At 35.2% G+C, this 20,433-nt stretch overlaps 1 pseudogene; it reads left to right on the top strand.

Moving 5' to 3' along the window:
• Positions 1–3,539: 3,539 nt before the first annotated feature.
• The window catches only part of LOC144251449 (glutamate dehydrogenase 1, mitochondrial pseudogene), a 73,483-nt pseudogene continuing 56,589 nt past the window's right edge, over positions 3,540–20,433 (top strand).

Raw genomic sequence — 20,433 nt, 5'->3', positions numbered from 1 at the left:
GTGTTCTATACATATGACTATTTAGAAATCAGAGTAACAATGATCACAGAGTATATCTCCATAGGCCAATTGAGAATGTTTAATATTGTACTATATTTATTGCTCTTGAATTTTCATGTAAGTGTACACTCTGCCTATAAATGGTAGAAAGTTGAAAAATTTATAATGAATAAATGTGTTAAAACTTGGATTAAAAAAAGTGATACACCAAAATATAAATTAGTTATGTGAATATTTTCCCCCATTGGAAAAATAATCACATAACTAATTTATATTTTGGTGTATCACTTTATTATAATCCAAGTTTTTAAATTGTGATTTATGTCAGTACACCTTTATGTGGGAACATATCTCTTGCTAGAGAATACAAGGGGAGGAATAAATGCATAATTCAAATTTTATTAGTTGCTGTTAATCCAAATTCAACTAGAAATTAATGTAAAATTTCTCTAAAGTTGTAATAGGTCTAGTGAATAATTCAATGTCCCTTATAGAAAGCCTACACAGAGGTGGTGTAAGAGTGCATCTAGTGGGATTTTAAAGATTCACCTGCATTTGTACTTATTTGGTTGCTGGTAGGTCTCCTTTCAAGAGCTCTGCATTCTTTCTTTGGAGATCAGCACACTAGCCAGCATTGTCTGAGGACTGTATCTGCTTACACCACAAGGAAACCTCCCAGAAAGACAGATATGGTGCTTTGCCTGCTAACAAGGGAGGAGCACATCCCAGGAGAGCTCCGAGCTTCACCAGGGACATTCCTGTTCTTTTCACTAAGTTTCATTATTTAAAAGCTCTTTTTGTATCTTTTGAGTGTTTGGCTCCCTCTTCTGGAAAATTTGCTTCACAACTACAATTTACTTCTACAGAAGTTGGACACAGGTGATGGTGTTCTAGCAAACTGAGGTATAAAACAATCTAAAATATCAAAATACTTGTATTTATCAGACAATAAGAAAGGTTGTTCATTTTTTTTTCAAATACCAAGCCTGCAAAACATTTTTTATTTTCTATGGTTATACCTCTTCTTTATTAAGGCCCAGGAAGTCAATGTCCTATGCAATTTGAAAATGTCTTGAATATTTTTAAAGCAACAGGATCTAAAATAACTGCATGCTGTTAACTCTCAACTTATAACTTTGAGTCTCAATGTTATGCTTGAGGTTCTGTGGCTAAACATTCTACTGTACAGAATACAGAGATACAACAAATAGGCTGCACAATCTGTTTCTTCAAAGTCCAAGATGCTACTCCTTAAAGATGTGGGGTTGGATGAGGTCCAAATCAGGCCATGGTGAAATTTATGCTCATGTAAGTATTTGGATTTGTGTGGGATTCCATACTCCATTGTTTTTACACTTATACAGGATAGCCTAACATGCCCAAGCAATGGGAAGCTCTATGTATGAAATGCGAGTGTAATTATGCTTTGGGAAAATGTCTAGGAGAAAGACTACAGCATTGGTATTGCCATTATAGCTCTGATCCCCAGGTGAGGGCTCAGTTCTCTGAACCAAATTAATATTAGACATTGGGTGAATTCAAGCTTTTGCATATGTAACATGAGGGTCATGGGCTGTCCCTAAGCTACTGCTGGCTTGTGTCATTTACAGATTCCACATAAAGAGGGTAGAGAGATTTAATGAGCCTCTTTGTGAAGCTTGAATGTATAAATGTTGCCCCCAGTGAATGGCCACCTTTGTGTGAATAAACAAAGGTTAACATAGGCCAATATAAGACATCTCATTACATGATGATATTTGGCCTTCACTAAATTTTAATGATTCTGAAAATTTCTTCTAAGTATTGTGATAAAACAACAAGTCTTGTGAACAATGTTAAAAGGATTCCAAACTGCATTTGGATTCCTCTGATTTTGCAAATAATAATAATAATAAATAATAATAATAATAATAATAATATAATAATAATAATAATAATAATAATCAAATAATAATAATAATAATAATCAAATAATGCAAACCGAATGTCATAATATCTATTATCACATTGTCCTACATATATCATCTATAGTTAAATATTGATAGCATCTCATCCTAGTTTGATAAAGGACACCCCTTCATTTAAATAATTGTTTCTGTAGTTGGGATGTTAAGTCTTAGAGTGCAAAAGTTTACGTTGATAGTTTATTGCTGCTTAGGAGCTCAGAGTATATTTAAAATGGGTTTTGGGGTTCTATACTCAAAGAGAGTCTCATTATAAATTTGTTTATGAGAGAATACAATAGAATGTACTTCAAGAACAAAATTGAAAATGATCTTTAATTATGTCTTATTCTTCACTGAACTCTCGTTTCACCTACACAGTGCCACAGATGAGTGGAAACTGCCATTGAGTCAAGTGGTCACTTCACACCTGGAAACATGAACAATACTTCATAGTGATGACGATGATAACCATGATGATGTAAACAAAGTGAATGTGACTTCAGTTATTGCCAGTCTCATTCAATCATCAATGTCTTTTGAAATATCATTTTTAGTCACTTAAGACATGCAGGTCCTGTGATAAACATGGGTGATCCAATCATAAACACAACACACTAGGAATGACATTTTAGTGGGAAGAGACAGAAACTATATAGAACATCAATAAATTCATTGTGCCCTTTCAATCTACTAGTACCTAAACACGAAGCACAAATTTTCAGAAGAAAATGCATGAAAGTGTTTTTATAAAGGTTCTACCTGAGGTAAGATTTACACAGGTAATTCACACAAAGGTAAGAAGACAACTAGAAGCATTTCAAATAATGCAAACTAAATGTCATAATATCTATTATCACATTGTACTACATATATCATTTATAGTTAAATATTGATAGCATCTGATTATTTCAGAGACTTCATAGTGCTGTGAAGTAAAAGTAGTATGTATAGTAGAGAGTGATTAGGTGGACCTATTGACCTATTGACCTAAGAGTCAATCCTGTGCCTCAAAAAACCAAGCAAGCCTGTTTGACAAAGAAAGCAGTGTGAACATCTTTCCACTAACAAGCAGTGGAAACCCATAAACCCATGAAAGTTCTATGGGATATTGGGAGATGATCAGAAATGGCTCTCTTTGTACTTGCTGAGCAATGGCTAGACATAATTCTGCTAACTTCCCCAACTAATTAACTTTGAAATTTGCTTGAATCTTTGTCAAGTCTATAGTCAAGTGTCAAAATGTGAAGGAAGAGCATGAGGAAAGCAATTGTGCTCTAGACTCAAAATATCACATTTTCTTTCTCTATTTTATCTTAGCAATAAAATAATTGACTCATTTGTTTAATGATTTGACTCTGGCTTTTTTCACTCTGACAATCTGAAAGAGTCACAAAGTTGACAGTAGGCAGTGCTATTCTTTGCAGGTAAATGGATAGAGTTAGAGAAAATAATGCTAAATGAAGTTAGCCAATCCCTCAAAAACAAATGCTGAATGTTTTCTCTGATATAAGGAGGCTGATTCATAGTGGAGTAGGTAGGGGAGCATGGGAGGAATAGATGTACTCTAGATAGGACAGAGGGGTAAGAGGGGACATGGGGTTAGAAATGATGGTGGATTGCCTGTGCGACTGGGCGGCTGGAAACCACCCACCGGCTGGCGACAGACCCCGCGACTGGGCGGCTAGAGATCACCCGCCTGCCAGAGACAGCCCACCCACTGTCTGCGCGACTGGGCAGCTGGAGACGGCCTGCCAGCCAGCAACCAATCGCCAGACGGCTGCCCGCGCAACTGGGTGGCTAGAGTCCGTCCGCCCGCCCGCACGCTGGGGACCGATAGCCCACCGGCTGCCAGCGCGACTGAGTGGCTGGAGACCGCCCGGCCGCCGGTGTCCAGGAGCTGAAACCAACCAGAGACAGTTCAGTCCCACCCCTCCATTCGAACACCCCAGTAAGGAGCCTGGGGCCCGCCATAGCAGAGAGGTGATGTCACTGGAGCTCCGCCATCGGAATGCCTTCCCTGCAGAATCCACTTTAGCAAGCATAGTCTACCAACACAAAGGAGAGACAACAGAAATATAAAAAAACAAAACAATTTTATAGAAGAGAGCAGAAACACAGCAATCAAATAGAGCTGGAAAGTAGCATGAACATCATGAAAAAACAAGGAAAAAAAGGAGTACAAACAATGCAGGACAACTTAAATCTATAGGAGGACCTAGAAGCATCAGAAACAGGGATAGGGAAAGAATTCAAGGCATACCTAACTCAGATGGAAAGGAATAGTAGAGAATAGATAAGACAGAAAGTCCAAGCAATAAAAGTATATTTTGAAAATGAATTAAACAAACAAATTCAAATGGCAAAGAACGAGATTTACCAGGAGATAGAGATCTTTAAAAAAATCAAACAGTAATCCTAGAAATGCAGGAAACTATAAACCAAATTAAAAACTCAAACGAGAATATTACAAATAGACTAGATCAAGTAGAAGTCAGAACATCAGATAATGAAGACAAAGTTTATCAACTTGAAAAGAATATAGTCAACACAGAAAAGATGCTTAAATCCCACTAGCAATCTATTCAAGAGATATGGGATGTCATAAAAAAACCAAATTTAAGAGTCATTGGGATAGGAGAAGGCATAGAGAACCAAACCAAAGGAATGGAAACCTATTAAATGAAAATTCTAGAAAACCTCCCAGAGATGAAAGATGGAATGGATTGCCAAATCCTGGAAGCCTACAGGACCCCAAACATTCAAAACCGTAATAGGCCAACTCCAAGACATATAATTATGAATAGAGCCAACATACAGAACAAGGAGAGAATATTAAAAGCTACGAGAGAAAGGAGGCAGATAAAATTCAGGGGTAAACCAATTAGGTTAACGACTGATTTTTCATCACAGACTTTGAAAGCGAGAAGATCCTGGAACAATGTATTTCAAACGCTGAAAAATAATGGATTCCAACAAAGAATACTGTATCCAGCAAAATTAAGCCTCAGACTTGACAATGAAATTAAAATCTTTCACGATAAACAAAAGCTAAAAGAATTCGCAGCCAGAAAACCAGCACTGCAAAGCATTTTGAGCAAAATACTACAAGAATATGAATTGAAAAATAGTGCCCCAAACTAACAGCAGGAGGTATCTCAGTAAAGGGGGAGAAAAATAACCAAAAAGTAAAAACTAGCCAAACTAAAATAAATAAATAAATAAACATGACTGGAAGTACAAATCATATTTCAATTGTAACCTTAAATGTTAATGGCCTAAACTCACCCATCAAGAGACATAGGCTAGTAACCTGGATCAAAAAAACAACAACAAAAAAAAAACAAATCCAACAATATGCTGCCTTCAGGAGACTCATATGATAGGAAAACACATAGACAGGCTGAAGGTAAAAGGTTGGGAAAAAATCATATCACTCACATGGCCCTCAGAAGCAAGCAGGAGTGGCCATACTCATATCGAATAAAATCAACTTCAAACCTAAGTTAATCAAAAGGGATGAAGAAGGACACTATATACTGTTAAAAGGAACCATCCACCAACAAGACATAACAATTATCAATTTGTATGCACCAAATAATGGAGCTGCAACGTTCATAAAACAAACTCTCCTCAAGTTCAAGAGTCAAATAGACTACAACACAATAATTATGGGTGACTTCAACACACCGCTCTCTCCATTGGACAGATTCTCTACACAAAAGCTGAACAAAGAAACTATAAAACTCAATAACGCAATCAATAACCTAGACTTAACCAACATTTATAGAATATATCAACCATGATCAAGTGGATACACGTTCTCAGCAGCTCATGGATCCTACTCAAAGATAGACCATATATTATGCCATAGGGAAACTCTTAGTAAATATAAAGGTGTGGAGATAATACCATGCATCATATCTGATCATAATGGAATGAAACTGGAAATCAATGATAAAAGAAGGAAGGAAAAATCCTACATCACATGGAAAATGAACAATATGTTACTGAATGATCAATGGGTTACAGAAGACATAAAGGATGAGATAAAAAAATTTCATAGAGACAAATGACAATACCGACACAACATACCGGAATCTATGGGACACAATGAATGCAGTTTTAAAAGGGAAATTCATTTCTTGGAGTTCTTTCCTCAAAAAAAGAAAAAACCAACAAATAAATGAACTCACACTACACCTCAAAAACCTAGAAAAAGAAGAGCAAAACAACAGCAAATGTAGTAGAAGACAAGAAATAATTAAAATTAGAGGAGAAATCAATGAAATTGAAACAAAAAAAAAAAACATTAAAAATTGAAAAAACTAAAAGTTGGTTCTTTGAAAAAATAAATAAGATCGACAGGCCCTTAGCTATGCTAAGGAAGAGAAGAAGAGAGAGAACTCAAATTACTAACATACGGGATGAAAGAGGCAATATCACAACAGATACTACAGAAATACAGAAGATAATTAGAAAGTATTTTGAAACCCTATATTACAATAAAATAGAAGATAGTGAAGATATCAATAAATTTCTTAAGTCATACTATCTGCCCAGATTGAGTCAGGAAAACACACACAATTTAAACAGACCAATAACAAAGGAAGAAATTGAAGAAGCCATCAAAAGACTACCAACCAAAAAAAGCCCTGGACCGGATGGGTATACAGCAGAGTTTTACAAAACCTTCAAAGAAATAGAAAAAGAAGGAGCTCTTCTAAATTCATTCTATGAGGCCAACATCACCCTGATCCTGAAACCAGACAAAGACACTTCAAAGAAAGAAAACTACAGACCAATATCTCTAATGAACTTGGATGCAAAAATTCTCAATAAAATCCTGGCAAATCGAATACAAAAGCATATCAAAAAAATTGTGCACCATGATCAAGTAGGATTCATCCCTGGGATGCAAGGCTGGTTCAATATACGGAAATCAATAAATACTATTCACCACATCAATAGACTTAAAGACAAGAACCATATGATCATCTCGATAGATGCAGAAAAAGCATTTGACAAAGTACAGCATCACTTTATGTTCAAAACACTAGAAAAACGAGGGATAACAGGAACTTACCTCAACATTGTAAAAGCTATATATGCTAAACCTCAGGTAGCATCATTCTAAATGGAGAAAAACTGAAGGCATTCCCTCTAAAATCTGGAACAAGACAGGGATGCCCTCTATCACCACTTCTATTCACTTTAATTCTTAAAATACTAGCCAGAACAATTAGACAGACAAAAGAAATTAAAGGCATAAAAATAGGAAAAGAAGAAGTTAAATTATCGCTATTTGCGGATGACATGATAATATATTTAAGGGTCTACAAAGAAACTGCTAGAGTTAATAAATGAATTCAGCAAAGTGGCAGAATATAAAATCAACACGCATAAATCAAAAGCATTCCTGTATATCAGCAACAAAACTTCTGAAATGGAAATGAGAAAAACCACTCCATTCACAATATCCTCAAAGAAAATAAAATACTTGGGAATCAACCTAACAAAAGAGGTGAAAGATTTATACAACGAAAACTACAGAACCCTAAAGAGAGAGATAAAATAAGATCTTAGAAGATGGAAAAATGTACCCTGTTCATGGATAGGCAGAACTAACATCATCAAAATGGTGATATTACCCAAAGTTCTCTACAGGTTTAATGTGATGCCAATTAAAATCCCAATGGCATTTCTTGTAGAAATAGATAAAGCAATCATGAAATTCATATGGAAAAACAAAAGACCCAGAATAGCAAAAGCAATTCTAAGGAGGAAGTGTGAATCTGGAGGTATAGTGATACCAGAGTTCAAACTGTACTACAAAGCAATAGTAACAAAAACAGCATGGTACTGGTACCAAAACAGGCAGGTGGACCAATGGTACAGAATAGAGGACACAGAAACCAATCCACAAAAGTACAACTTTCTTATATTTGATAAAGGGGCTAATAGTATGCAATGAAGGAAGGATAGCATCTTCAACAAATGGTGCTGGGAAAACTGGAAATCCATAGGCAACAAAATGAAACTGAATCTCTTTCTCTCGCCATGCACAAAAGTTAACTCAAAATGGATCAAGGATCTAGATATCAAATCAGAGACACTGCCTCTGATATCAGAAAAAGTTGGCTATGATCTACATACTGTGGGGTCAGGCTCCAAATTCCTTAATAGGACGCCCATAGCCCAAGAGTTAATAACAAGAAAAAATAAATGGAACTTACTTAAACTAAAAAGTTTTTTCTCAGCAAGAGAAACAATAAGAGAGGTAAATGGAGAGCCTACATCCTGGGAACAAATTTTTACCCCTCACACTTCAGATAGAGCCCTAATATCCAGAATATACAAAGAACTCAAAAAATTTTAAACAATAAGATAACAAATAACCCAATCAATAAATGGGCCAAGGACCTGAACAGACACTTCACAGAGAAGGACATACAATCAATCAACAAGTACATGAAAAAATGCTCACCATCTCTAGCAGTCAGAGAAATGCAAATCAAAACCACCCTAAGATACCATCTCACATTGGCAGCCATTATGAAGTCAAACAACAATAAGTGTTGGCGAGGATGTGGGGAAAAGTGTACACTTGTACACTGCTGGTGGGACTGCAAATTGGTGCAGCCAATTTGGAAAGCAGTATGGAGATTCCTGGGAAAGCTGGGAATGGATCCACCATTTGACCCAGCTATGGACCTCCTCGGACTATTCCCTGAGGATCTTAAAAGAGCATACTATAGGGATACTGCCACATCAATGATCATAGAGGCATAATTCACAATAGCTAGACTGTGGGAACAACCTAGATGCCCTTTAATAGATGAATGGTTAAAAAAATGTGGCATCTATACACAATGGAGTACTATGCAGCAATAAAAATGACAAAATCATAGAATTTGCAGGGAAATGGATGGCATTAGAGCAGATTATGCTAAGCGAAGCTAGCCAATCCTTAAAAAACAAATGCCAAATGTCTTCTTTGATATAAAGAGAGCAACTAAGAACAGAATAGGGAGGAAGAGCATGAGGAAAAGATTAACATTAAACAAAGACAAGTGGGGGGAGAAAAAGGGAGAGAGAAGGAAAAGCATATGAAAATGGTAGGAGACACTCAATGTTACACAAAATTACATAGAAGAGGATGTGAGGGGAAAGGGTGGGAACAAGGGAGAGAATTGAACAACAGCAGATGAGGTAGAGAGGGACGATGGGAGGGGAGGGAAGGGGGGATAGTAGGGGATAGGAAAGGTAGCAGAATACAACAGTCACTAATATGCCATTATGTAAAAATGTGAGTGTGTAACCGATGTGATTCTGCAATCTGTATACGGGGTAAAAATGGGAGTCCATAACCCAATTGAGTCAAATGTATGAAAGATGATATATCATGAGCTTTGTAATGTTTTGAACAACCAATAAAAAAATATAAAAAAAGAAATGATGGTGGAATTAGATGGACATCATTAGTTAAAGTCCATGAATGAAGACCCAAATTGAATATACTTTGAGTACAACCAGAGATATAAAAAGTTTGTGCTCTATATGTGTAAAATGAATTGTAATGCATTCTGCTGTCATATATTAATAAAAAATTAAATAAAAATTTCCAGTAAGATCTTATCTCCTGATGGGATCCAAGATGACAGAGTAGAGGAAATACCATTTCTGGCTGCTCTGTGCATGAATCTGAGAAAGCAGTCAGATGGCTTCTCCACTGGGACTCACCTTGATAAATTATAGCATCTTGGAGCATGTGACAGGATCCCATACTAGGGATTTTTGCAGAGTCCATCAGAGAGGCAAACCCCATACAGAATGCGCAGAATGCAGAGTAGCTGTCTGTCAGTGGGACTCCAGACATGGGTCCCAGAGCCCCCAGTTTAAGCGCTGCTGAGACTCTTTGGTGGCCGAATAGAGGCACCAGGTTAGCACCTCTGGAGAGTTGCAGAATGCCAGGCTGCAATCCGCGTTTGTGCAGGTAGCCAGACAGAGTTCTGGCCATAGCACAGGGACATTCCAATTCCCCCCACCACAGCAGACACCCCGATGTGGGAAAGGAATGGACTCCATCTTGGAAAGCCTGTCCCACCATCTTTTGGTGGGCGTGGCTAACAGTACAGATACATGATTGATTTCCAACTCCCTCTGCCCCCAGCTGTGATAATTGGGTACAGTGAATATCCTAGACAAAAATAGCTCTCAGTTGAACAAGAAGGAGCACAGTGGCAGTGTGATCAGGGCACTGCCTACCTGGAGTGAAACCAGGGCTGAGAGCAAGAGATCCTGCAATTGAGACCTGATAAGCAAGAGAGGGGAGGGGGTAAAAAACAGAAACAACTCAGAGAGACCAAGATTAGGGAGGCTCCAGGCAGGAGAGGGAGAGCTCAAGCCTTTTCACACTGGTTAACTCCATCACCCTGAGGGCAGAGACTCAAACTGGAACAGACAACTCCATCTACTGGAAGAGAAGAAAATAGAATTCTAAGAGGTTTTTTTTGTTGTTGTTGTTTGTTTGTTTTGTTTTGTTTTAGGTCATCTTCTCATCCATTTTATCTTCTTTCTTTCTCCTCTACCCTTCCTCCCTGGTCCTCACAACCCCAATATATGTGAAACTAATAACTTTGAGTGAAATAGAACTTTAAAAACTGAGTCACCAGAATAATATAATATAGAGGAATTGTATAAGCCCCCTTATTTTTTTCCATTTCATTCCCTCTCTTTTTTCTCTTTTTTCTTTCCTTTTTATTTTTTACCTCCCTCTCTTCCTCTTTCAACTTCCTAATTTTTACTATTTTTACTTTATGTAATTTTCTAAATACATAAATGTGTTTGTTTTTATGCATCCTATTGTCCTCCCATGTACTCGTCTACCCTAAATGACCTCCTGTTTATTCTCTTGCTACTAACCCTCTTCATTAGAGTTCTCCTCCAAAGTTGATAAGATATATTAACCCCATACCCTTACATCTTTCCCCCTTAACATAACATCCTACATCCGACCCCCATTCTCTAAATGCCACCAGAAACTCTACACCTTTTATGAAACTACTGACTTTATTTTAAATAATAATTGAATCCAACATTTCTAGACATAGATACTAACTATAAATGTCTTAATAATAAAAATTTGCTCATAGGTGTTCTATTGTTGATATTGGGAACTATAAACATTGTTCTTCCCCACAAAGGAAGGATCTTGGAACTACACAATAGAATTACAAATTTATAAGGTAAACACACACACACACACACACACACACACACCAGTCTCACAGAGCTGGAAAGAGATTCAAGCTACATGAAAAGACAAGGAAAGAAAGTACCACAAACAATTCAAGACAATCAATGAAATCAAAACAAAAAGAATTAACACCTATAGCAGAAAAAAAAATGACAGATAAACATTTCAGGATAAACATGATTCAGATGATTTGGAGTGACAAAGAAGACATAGACAACAAATACAAACAGTGAAAAATCACTTTGACAATGAGTTACATAAACAAATCCAAGAAGCAAAAGATAACCTCTATGGGAGATAGAGGGTATACAAAATAAACAAACAAATAAACAAAAAAACACCAAACAGAAATCCTTGAAATGAAAGAAATGATAAACCAAATTAAAAACAAAAATGAGAGTATCACCAGCTGAGTAGAACACTTAGAATACAGGACATCAGACAACGAGAACAAAGTATATCATCTTGAAAAGAATATAGACAGCACAGTGAAAATGATAAGAAACCACAAGAAGAACATTCAAGAAATATGAGGTAGCACAAAAAGACCAAATTTAAGAGTTATTGGAATAGAGGAAGGCATAGAGGTCCAAACCAAAGGAATGAGAAATCTGTTCAATGAAATATTATCAGACATGAAGAATGAAACAGAAATCCAAATCCAAGAAGCCTACAGGATGCCAAATGTGCAAAATCACATATCCACACCAAGACACATTATAATGAAAATGCCCAACATACAGAATAAGTAGAGAATTTTAAAAGCCACAAGATAAAGGAATCAGATTACATAAAAGGATAAACCAATTAGGATAATGGCTGATATTTCAACACAGACCCTGAAAGCTAAAAGATCCTGGAAGAACATATTTGAAACTCTGAAAGATAGCGAGTTCCAACCAATAATCTTGTATCCAGCAAAACTAAGCTTCAGGTATGAAGATAAAATAAAAACCTTCCACAATAAACAAAAGTTAAGAGAATTTACAGCTAGAAAACCGGCACTAAAAAACATCCTTGTCAAAATATTGCATGAAGAGGAAATGAAAAACAACAATGAAAACCAGCAGAGGGAGGTAGTACACTAAAAGAAAAACTAATCAAAGAGGAAAACCAATAAATTAAATAACAAAAACAAACAAATATGGCTGTAAATACAAACCATGTCTCAATAGTAACCCTAAATGTTAATGGCTTGAACTCACCATAAGCTAGCAGACTGGATTTATAAAAAAAAACGAAATCCATCAATATACTGCCTACAGGAGGCTAATTTGATAGGAAAGACATACACAGACTGAAGGTGAAAGGCTGGCAAAACCATACCACTCACATGGACCTCAGAAGCAAGCAGGGGTGTCCATACTCATATTATATAAAGGAGACTTCAAGCCAAAGTTAATCAAAAGGGATAAAGATGGAAATTACATACTGCTCAAGAGAACCATACACCAACAACACTAACAATCATAAATACATTTGTCCCAAACAATGGTGCAGTTATGTTCATCAAACAAACTCTTCTCAAGTTCAAGAGTCAAATTGACCACAACACAATAATCTTGGGTGACTTTAACATATCTCTCTCACCACTGGACAGATAATCTAAACAAAAGTTGGATAAAGAAACAGTAGGGATCAATAACACAATTAATAACTTAGACTTAATTGACATATATAGAATATATCAACCAACATAAAGCGGATACACTTTTTTCTCAGCAGCACATGGATCCTTCTAAAAAATAGACCATATATTATGCCACAGGGCAACTCTTAGCAAATACAAAGGAGTAGAGTTACTACCATGCATTTTATCTGATCATAATGGAATAAAATTGGAAATCAATGATAAAATAAGAAAGAAAAATTCCTACATCACATGGAGAATGAACAATATGCTACTGAATGAACAATGGGTTACAGAAGACATCAAGGAGGAGATTAAAAAATTCTTAGAGGTAAATGAAAACATAGACTCAACATATTAAAATCTCTGGGACACTATGAAAGCAGTACTAAGAGGAAAACTCATTGCATGGAGTTCATTCCTTAAAAGAATAAAAAGCCAACAAATAAATGACCTCATACTACATCTCAAAGTCCTAGAAAAAGAAGAACAAATCAGCAGCAAAAGCAGTAGAAGGTAAGAAATAATTAAAATCAGAATTGAAATCAATGAAATCGAAACAACAACAACAAAAAAACAATTGAAAAATTGACAACACTAAAAGTTGGTTCTTTGAATAAGTAAATAAAATTGACAGACCCTTAGCCATGCTAACGAAGAGAAGGAGAGAGAGAGAAATAAAATTACTAGCATACATGATGAAAAAGGCAATATTACAACAGACACTTCAGAAATACAGAAGACAATTAGAAATTATTTTGAAACCTTATACTCTAATAAAATAGAAGATAGTGAAGGCATTGATAAGTTCCTTAAATCATATGATCTGCCCAGATTGAGTCAGGAAGATACACACAACTTAAACAGACCAATATCAGGTGAGGAATTAGAAGACATCAAAAGACTACCAACCAAGAAAACCCAGGACCAGACAGATATATAGCCAAGTTTTACAAGATCTTTAAAGAAGATCTTATACCAATACTCTTCAATTTATTTCAGGAAATAGAAAAATAGAGAATACCTCCAAACTCATTCTATTAGGCCAATAACACCCTGATTCCAAAACCAGATAAAGACTCTTCAAAGAAAGAAAACTTTAGACCAATACATCTAATGAACATAGATGCAAAAATCCTCAATAAAATTCTGTCAAATTAATACAAAAACATATCAAAAAGATTGTGCACCATGATCAAGTGAGATTCATTTCCAGGATGCAAGGTTGGTTCAACATATGGAAATCAATAAATGTAATTCATCACATTAATGTACTTAAAGATAAGAATCATATGATCATCTGGATAGATGCCGAAAAAGCATTTGACAAAATACAGCACCCCTTTATGTTCAAAACACTAGAAAAACTAGGGATATCAGGAACATATCTCAACATTGTAAAGGCTATCTTATGCTAAGCCTCACACCAACATCATTATAAACAGACAAAAATTAAAGGTATTTTCTCTAAAATCTGGGACAAGACAGGGATGCCCTCTCTCACCACTTCTATTTAACATAGTTCTTGAAACACTGACCACAGGACTTAGACAGATGAAAGAAATTAAAGGAATAACTATAGGAAAAGAAGAACTTAAACTAGCACTATTTGCTGATGATATGGTTCTATATCTAGAAGACCCAAAAAACTCCACAGGAAAACTTCTATAACTAGTAAATGAATTCAGTAAAGTGGCAGGATATGAAATCAACACCCATAAATCAAAAGCATTTCTGTATATCAGTGACAAACCCTCTGGGAAGGGAATGAGGAAAACTACCCCATTCACAATATCCTCAAAAATAAAAAAAGATACTTGGGAATCAACTTAACAAAAGAGGTGAAGGATCTATACAATGAAAACTACAGAAGCCTAAAGAAAGAAATCAAAGAAGACCCAAGAAGATGGAAAGATCTACCTTGCTCATGGATAGACAGAATTAATATTATCAAAATGACCATACTACCAAAAACACTATACAGGTTTAATACAATTCTGATCAAAATCCCAATGGCATTCCTCATAGAAATGGAAAAAGCAATCATGAAATTCATGTTTAAAAATAAGAGACCCAGAATAGCTAAAGCAGTTCTTAGCAGGAAGAGTGAAATAGGTGATTTTGCTGTACCAGAACTTAAACTATACTACAGAGCAATAGTAATAAAAACCTCATGGTACTGGCACCAAAACAGACCAGTAAACCAATGGTACAGTATAGAGGACACAGAGACTAACCCACAATATTACAACTACCTTATATTAGACGATGTTACCAAAAACATTCACTGGAGAAAGGATAGCATCTTCAACAAATGGTGCTGGGAAAACTGGAAATCCATATGCAACAAAATGAAATTTAATCCCTTTCTCTCACCATGCACAAAAGATAACTAAAAATGGATCAAGGATCTAGGGATTAAACCAGAGACTCTGCATCTAAAAGAAGAAAAAGTATGCTCTAATCTTCATCACCTGGGATTAGACTCCAACTTCCTTAATAAGACTTTGATAGAACAAGAATTAAAACCAAGAATCAACAAATGGGATGGATTCAAACTAAAGAGTTTTTTTTCCCAGCAAAAGAAATAATCTGTAAGGTGATCAGGGAGCCTTCATTCTGGGAGCAAATTTTACCCCTCACACAACAGATAAAGCACTAATCTGTAGGGTATATAAAGAACTCAAAAAGCTAAGCACCAAAAAAATCCAATCAATAAATGGGCCATGCACCTGAACAGACAATTCTCAGAAGAGGATATATAATCAATCAGCAAATATATGAAAAAAATGCTCATCATCTTTAGCAATCAGAGAAATTAAAATCAAAACTATTCTAAGATATCATCTCAATCCAGTCAGAATAGCAGCTATTATGAAGTCAAACAACAAGTGTTGGTGAGGATGTGGGGAGAAAGATACATTCATAGATTTCTGGTGGGACTGCAAATTGGTGCAGCCAATTTGGAAAGTAGTAGGGAGATTCCTTGGAAATCTGGGAATGGAAGCTCTTTCTCTTCTTGGACTATAGCCAAGAGATCTAAAAACAGCATACTACAGGGACACAGCCACGTCAATGTTTTTAACAGCACAATTCACAATAGCTAAACCATGGTGTCAACCTAGATATCCTTCAGTAGATGAATGGTTAAAAAAAAATGTGTCATTTATACACAATGGAATATTACTCAGCACTAAAAAGAACAAAATTATGGCATTTGCAGGTAAATGGATGGCGTTAGAGAAGATAATGTTAAGTGAAGTTAGATAATCCCCCCAAAACAAAATATGAATGTTTTCTCTGATATAAGGGGGGTGACTCAAAGTGGGGTAGGGAGGGAGAGCATGGGAGGAAGATTATTTCTACATAGTGAAGAGGGGTGGGGGGAAAGGGAGGGGGGAGGGGATTAGCAAAGATGGTGGAATGTAATGGTCATCATTATATAAAATATCTTCCAAAAGAAAGAAACCTGTCCCTATGATTTAACCAGTGGATAAGGAAGAAATGATACCACTTCTCTGATACCAGTTCCCTACAATCTTCGACAAAATAAAGGCAGAGGAAACAGTTTTTGTTCACTGCATGACATTATCATTAACCTAATCCTAAAACTAAACAAAAACACGAAAAGAAAATTATATGAACATAGATGCATAAATATGCAACAAAATGTTATCAAACCAAATCAATAAAATATAAAAATTATACACCACAACAAATGAGATTTATTCTAGGCATGCAAGGATGGTTCAAAATTTAAAAATAAATTAACGTGTAAACCATCATATCAATTAGTAGAAAATCACATAATTTTATCATTAAATGAAGATAATATTTTTTACAAAATCCAGCATATATTCAAGATAAAAACTCAGTAAACTAGGAATGAGGAAATTTTGTAATGTAGATAAAGAACATCTTCATTATACTCAATTATGACAAAATGGATGTTTTCTCAGTAAAACTGTAAATAAGGCAAAGATAATCCCTCTCACTAGAATTATTCAACATCATATTAAAAGTCTAGCTAATTCAATAGGAAGGGAAAGTAAAAGTTATAAAAACTGGGAAATAAGAAATAAAATGACTTTTTCACACAGTTGAGATGCTTGTCCATGTATAAAACCTCAAAGATTCTACAGTACTTTCTGGAACTAATCACAGAATATAGAAATTTTCCAGGATAGCAATTATAACATGCAAAATTCCATTGCTTTCCTATATGCCAGTATGAAGAACTGCATTTTGAAAATGGAAACAAATATTATGTAAATATTTATATCATTTACATATAGAATATTTACAATATCATTGAATATTAAATATATAGATCTGAATCTTGCAGCTGGGACTGTGGCTCAGCAGTAGAGAGCTTTGCCTGGTATGTGTGAGGCACTGGGTTCAATCCTCAGCACAACATAAAACTAAATAAATAAAATAAAGATATTGTGTTCATATACAATTAAAAATATTTTAAAAAATAAAAAAGTAGATAATGGGGCTGGGATTGTGGCTCAGAGGTAGAGCGCTCCCCTAGCACAGGCGGGACCTGGGTTCGATTCTCAGCACCACATAAAAATAAGGACATTGTGTTGTGTCTATCTGCAAAAAAGTTTCTCTCTCTCTCTCTCTCTGTCTCTCCTTTAAAAAAGTTGATATGCATTTATATGGAATATGTGGAGGATCTACATGTGGAAAATGATAGCATGATGAAAGCAATCAAACATCTAAATAAATAGAGATGTTTTCTTTGTTCACAGATTCAAAGACCTATTATTAAGATATCCATCCTTCCCAAGAAAAACCCAGCATCCTCTTTTGTAGATATGGACAAACTGATTCTAAAGATTATGGGGAAAAATAACTAGAATAGCCAATGTGGTATTGCAGAGGAAGAAAGACTTGCACTTCCAAAGCTTAAAACTTTATAATATTATACTAACAAAGAACGTATAGCATTTGTAAAGATCAATGGAACAGGCCAGTGAGTCCAGATATAGATACACACTAATAGTCAACTTATGTTTCATAGAGCATTGAAGGCAGGTAAATAAAGAAAATGATAGTCCTTTTAATAAACGATGCAAGAACAACTGCTCATAAACATGCAAAAAACTAATAATCAAGACCAAGAATTTACATATTTTACAAATATTGATTCAAATTTGATCATATGCCTCTATAAAAATTCAAAGTTAGACATTTTCTTTCAGTGCATTTTTTTTTTTTTGGTACCAGGAATTGAACCTGGGGTGCTTAACCACTGGGCCACATCCCAAGCCCCTTTTTACTTTTTGTGACAGGGTCTTACTAAGTTACATGGAGCCTCCCTAAGTTTTTAAGGGCCCTGCAAACTTATAATCCAATTCCTCAGCCTCCCAAGTTGTTGAGACCTCAGGCAGGTTCCACTATGCCTAGTTAGAAATGAGATTTTAAATAAAAAACAAAGGCATGTTTTATATGGAAAAATAATTCAAAAATATTAGTTAATATTAAAATTATTTTTAAAATATGAAAAAGAACAATTAAAACTCAAAAATATATAAAACCTTAATTTTAAAACAAAATAACTTGATAATACAACAAAAAATATTATGCAGATAGTAAATAAGCATTTGAAAATATGTGCAACATAATTTATTATTAGGGAGCATCAGACAACATGATGATAAAGTTACAGAGCAACAGAAACTCATTGCTAGTGGGATGCAAATTCTATGGTCTGGATGTTTTTGTCCCTTCAAAATTCTTATGCTGAAATGTGACTCCTAAGGTGATGGTAGTGTATTTTTTTGGGAGGGTGATTGGGATGAGTGCTTCTACAAAGGGTTTGAGGAGACCTTTTTGCCCTTTCAATCTTGAGAAGACATTCAGAAGGCATGATCCATGAGGAAGTGTCCCCACCAGACACCAAAACTTCTGACTTCTTCTTCTTTTTTTTTAAAGAGAGAGAGAGAGAGAGAGAGAGAGAGAGAGAGAGAGAGAGAGAGAGAGAGAAAGAGAGAGAGAGATTTTTTAAAATATTTATTCTTCAGTTTTCGGTGGACACAACATCTTTATTTTATTTTTATGTAGTTCTGAGAATTGAACCCAGTGCCCCGTGCATGCCAGGAGAGCGCATTACTGCTTGAGCCACATCCCCAGCCCCTGACTTCTTAATCTTGGAATTCTCAGCATCCTGGAGTGTCAGAAATATTTTTTTTTATGGACTATAAGTTACCCAGTCTAAGGTATTTGTTATAGCAGTCCAAATCAACAAAGACAACCACTATGAAAGATACTGTGGCAGATTCTTATAAAACTAAATGTATTTTTGCTATATCAAGCACTTTTGCTAAATGAAGACATTTATATAATTGATTTAAAACTTGTGATTACACAAAAACCTGCTCCCAAATATTTAGAGTTGCTTTATTCAAATACTGGAAGCAACTAAAGTGCTCTAAAATAGGTAAATGAATCAACAAACTGTGATACATACATATAATGCAACACTAATAAATAAAAAGAGATGAACTGTAAAGTCATGAAAATACATAAGTTAATCATAAGTGCATATTTCTAAGTTTAAAAAAAGTGCCCTTTGATAAATTATAAACTTCATGATTCATTTATATAGCATTCTAAAAAAGAAGAAAATATATATATGTGCAATTCCCAGGACTTCAGAAGAAGAGAGAGAGGGTTGAATAGTTGAAGTTCTGGGCACTATTTAAGGCATGACACTATTCTCTATGAAAAATCAAAGGACACATGACACCACTGTTTGTCCAAATCTGCTAAAGTTTATGATAGAAGAATAAATCTTATGTGTGCAAATTTTCAAAAAATATTAAGAATTTGGGAGTAAACACAAAGGGCATTTTTGAATGTGACAAAAGTACTTAACCATATTAGAAATAAATGAAACAATGTCACTGAAGAGAGTGGATGGGAAATTGATATATAATTTTGTAAATGAGCAAAAATCTGTAAAATATAAGTAAGGTAAAAAGAATCTACACTGTAGCTAGTGAAGTTGCATCCAAATGGAGATATAAGGTAATAATTCTAATCCCACAATGACTGTGTACTGGAATTGAGAAAGTGTACAGATGGTAGATCAAGAGGGAGCCAGTTCCTCACATTTGGAATAGGAGTGTATGAATAATATGATACTAGGATGATCCTTGTAGAAATAGAGTAGATAATAGGATGAATTCATGCTTACTCTACCACAGACACATACACAAGATGGGCTTGGGGTATCTTGCAGAATTAGAAACTAAGACAATGCTTAAAAAAGAAAACAAACAAAAAACAAATAAACTTATCAACAAGACAATAAACAAGCCAACCAACAAACAATATATCAATGGGACACAGAAAACAACTGAATAAGCTCTATATGGCCTAGGTTGTCAGAAAAAAATATCTAAAAACAAAATAATATTTAAAAATATAAAACAAATATCCATGAATCTATACTGATATAAATAAGCACTCAAAGAAATAAATACTGGGGAAGAGGAAAGAATTCCAAATTCCTCCATGCAGAATCCCAGAGACATTATTACATCTTCAAGGAGATGGAATGTACTTCCCCACTCCATAAATGTGGG

Source organism: Urocitellus parryii, assembly GCF_045843805.1.
Source record: "Urocitellus parryii isolate mUroPar1 chromosome 13 unlocalized genomic scaffold, mUroPar1.hap1 SUPER_13_unloc_8, whole genome shotgun sequence".
NCBI classification, from domain to species: Eukaryota; Metazoa; Chordata; class Mammalia; order Rodentia; family Sciuridae; genus Urocitellus; species Urocitellus parryii.
Note: the sequence above shows the minus strand (reverse complement) of the source record. Positions and strands in the feature narration are given on the sequence as shown.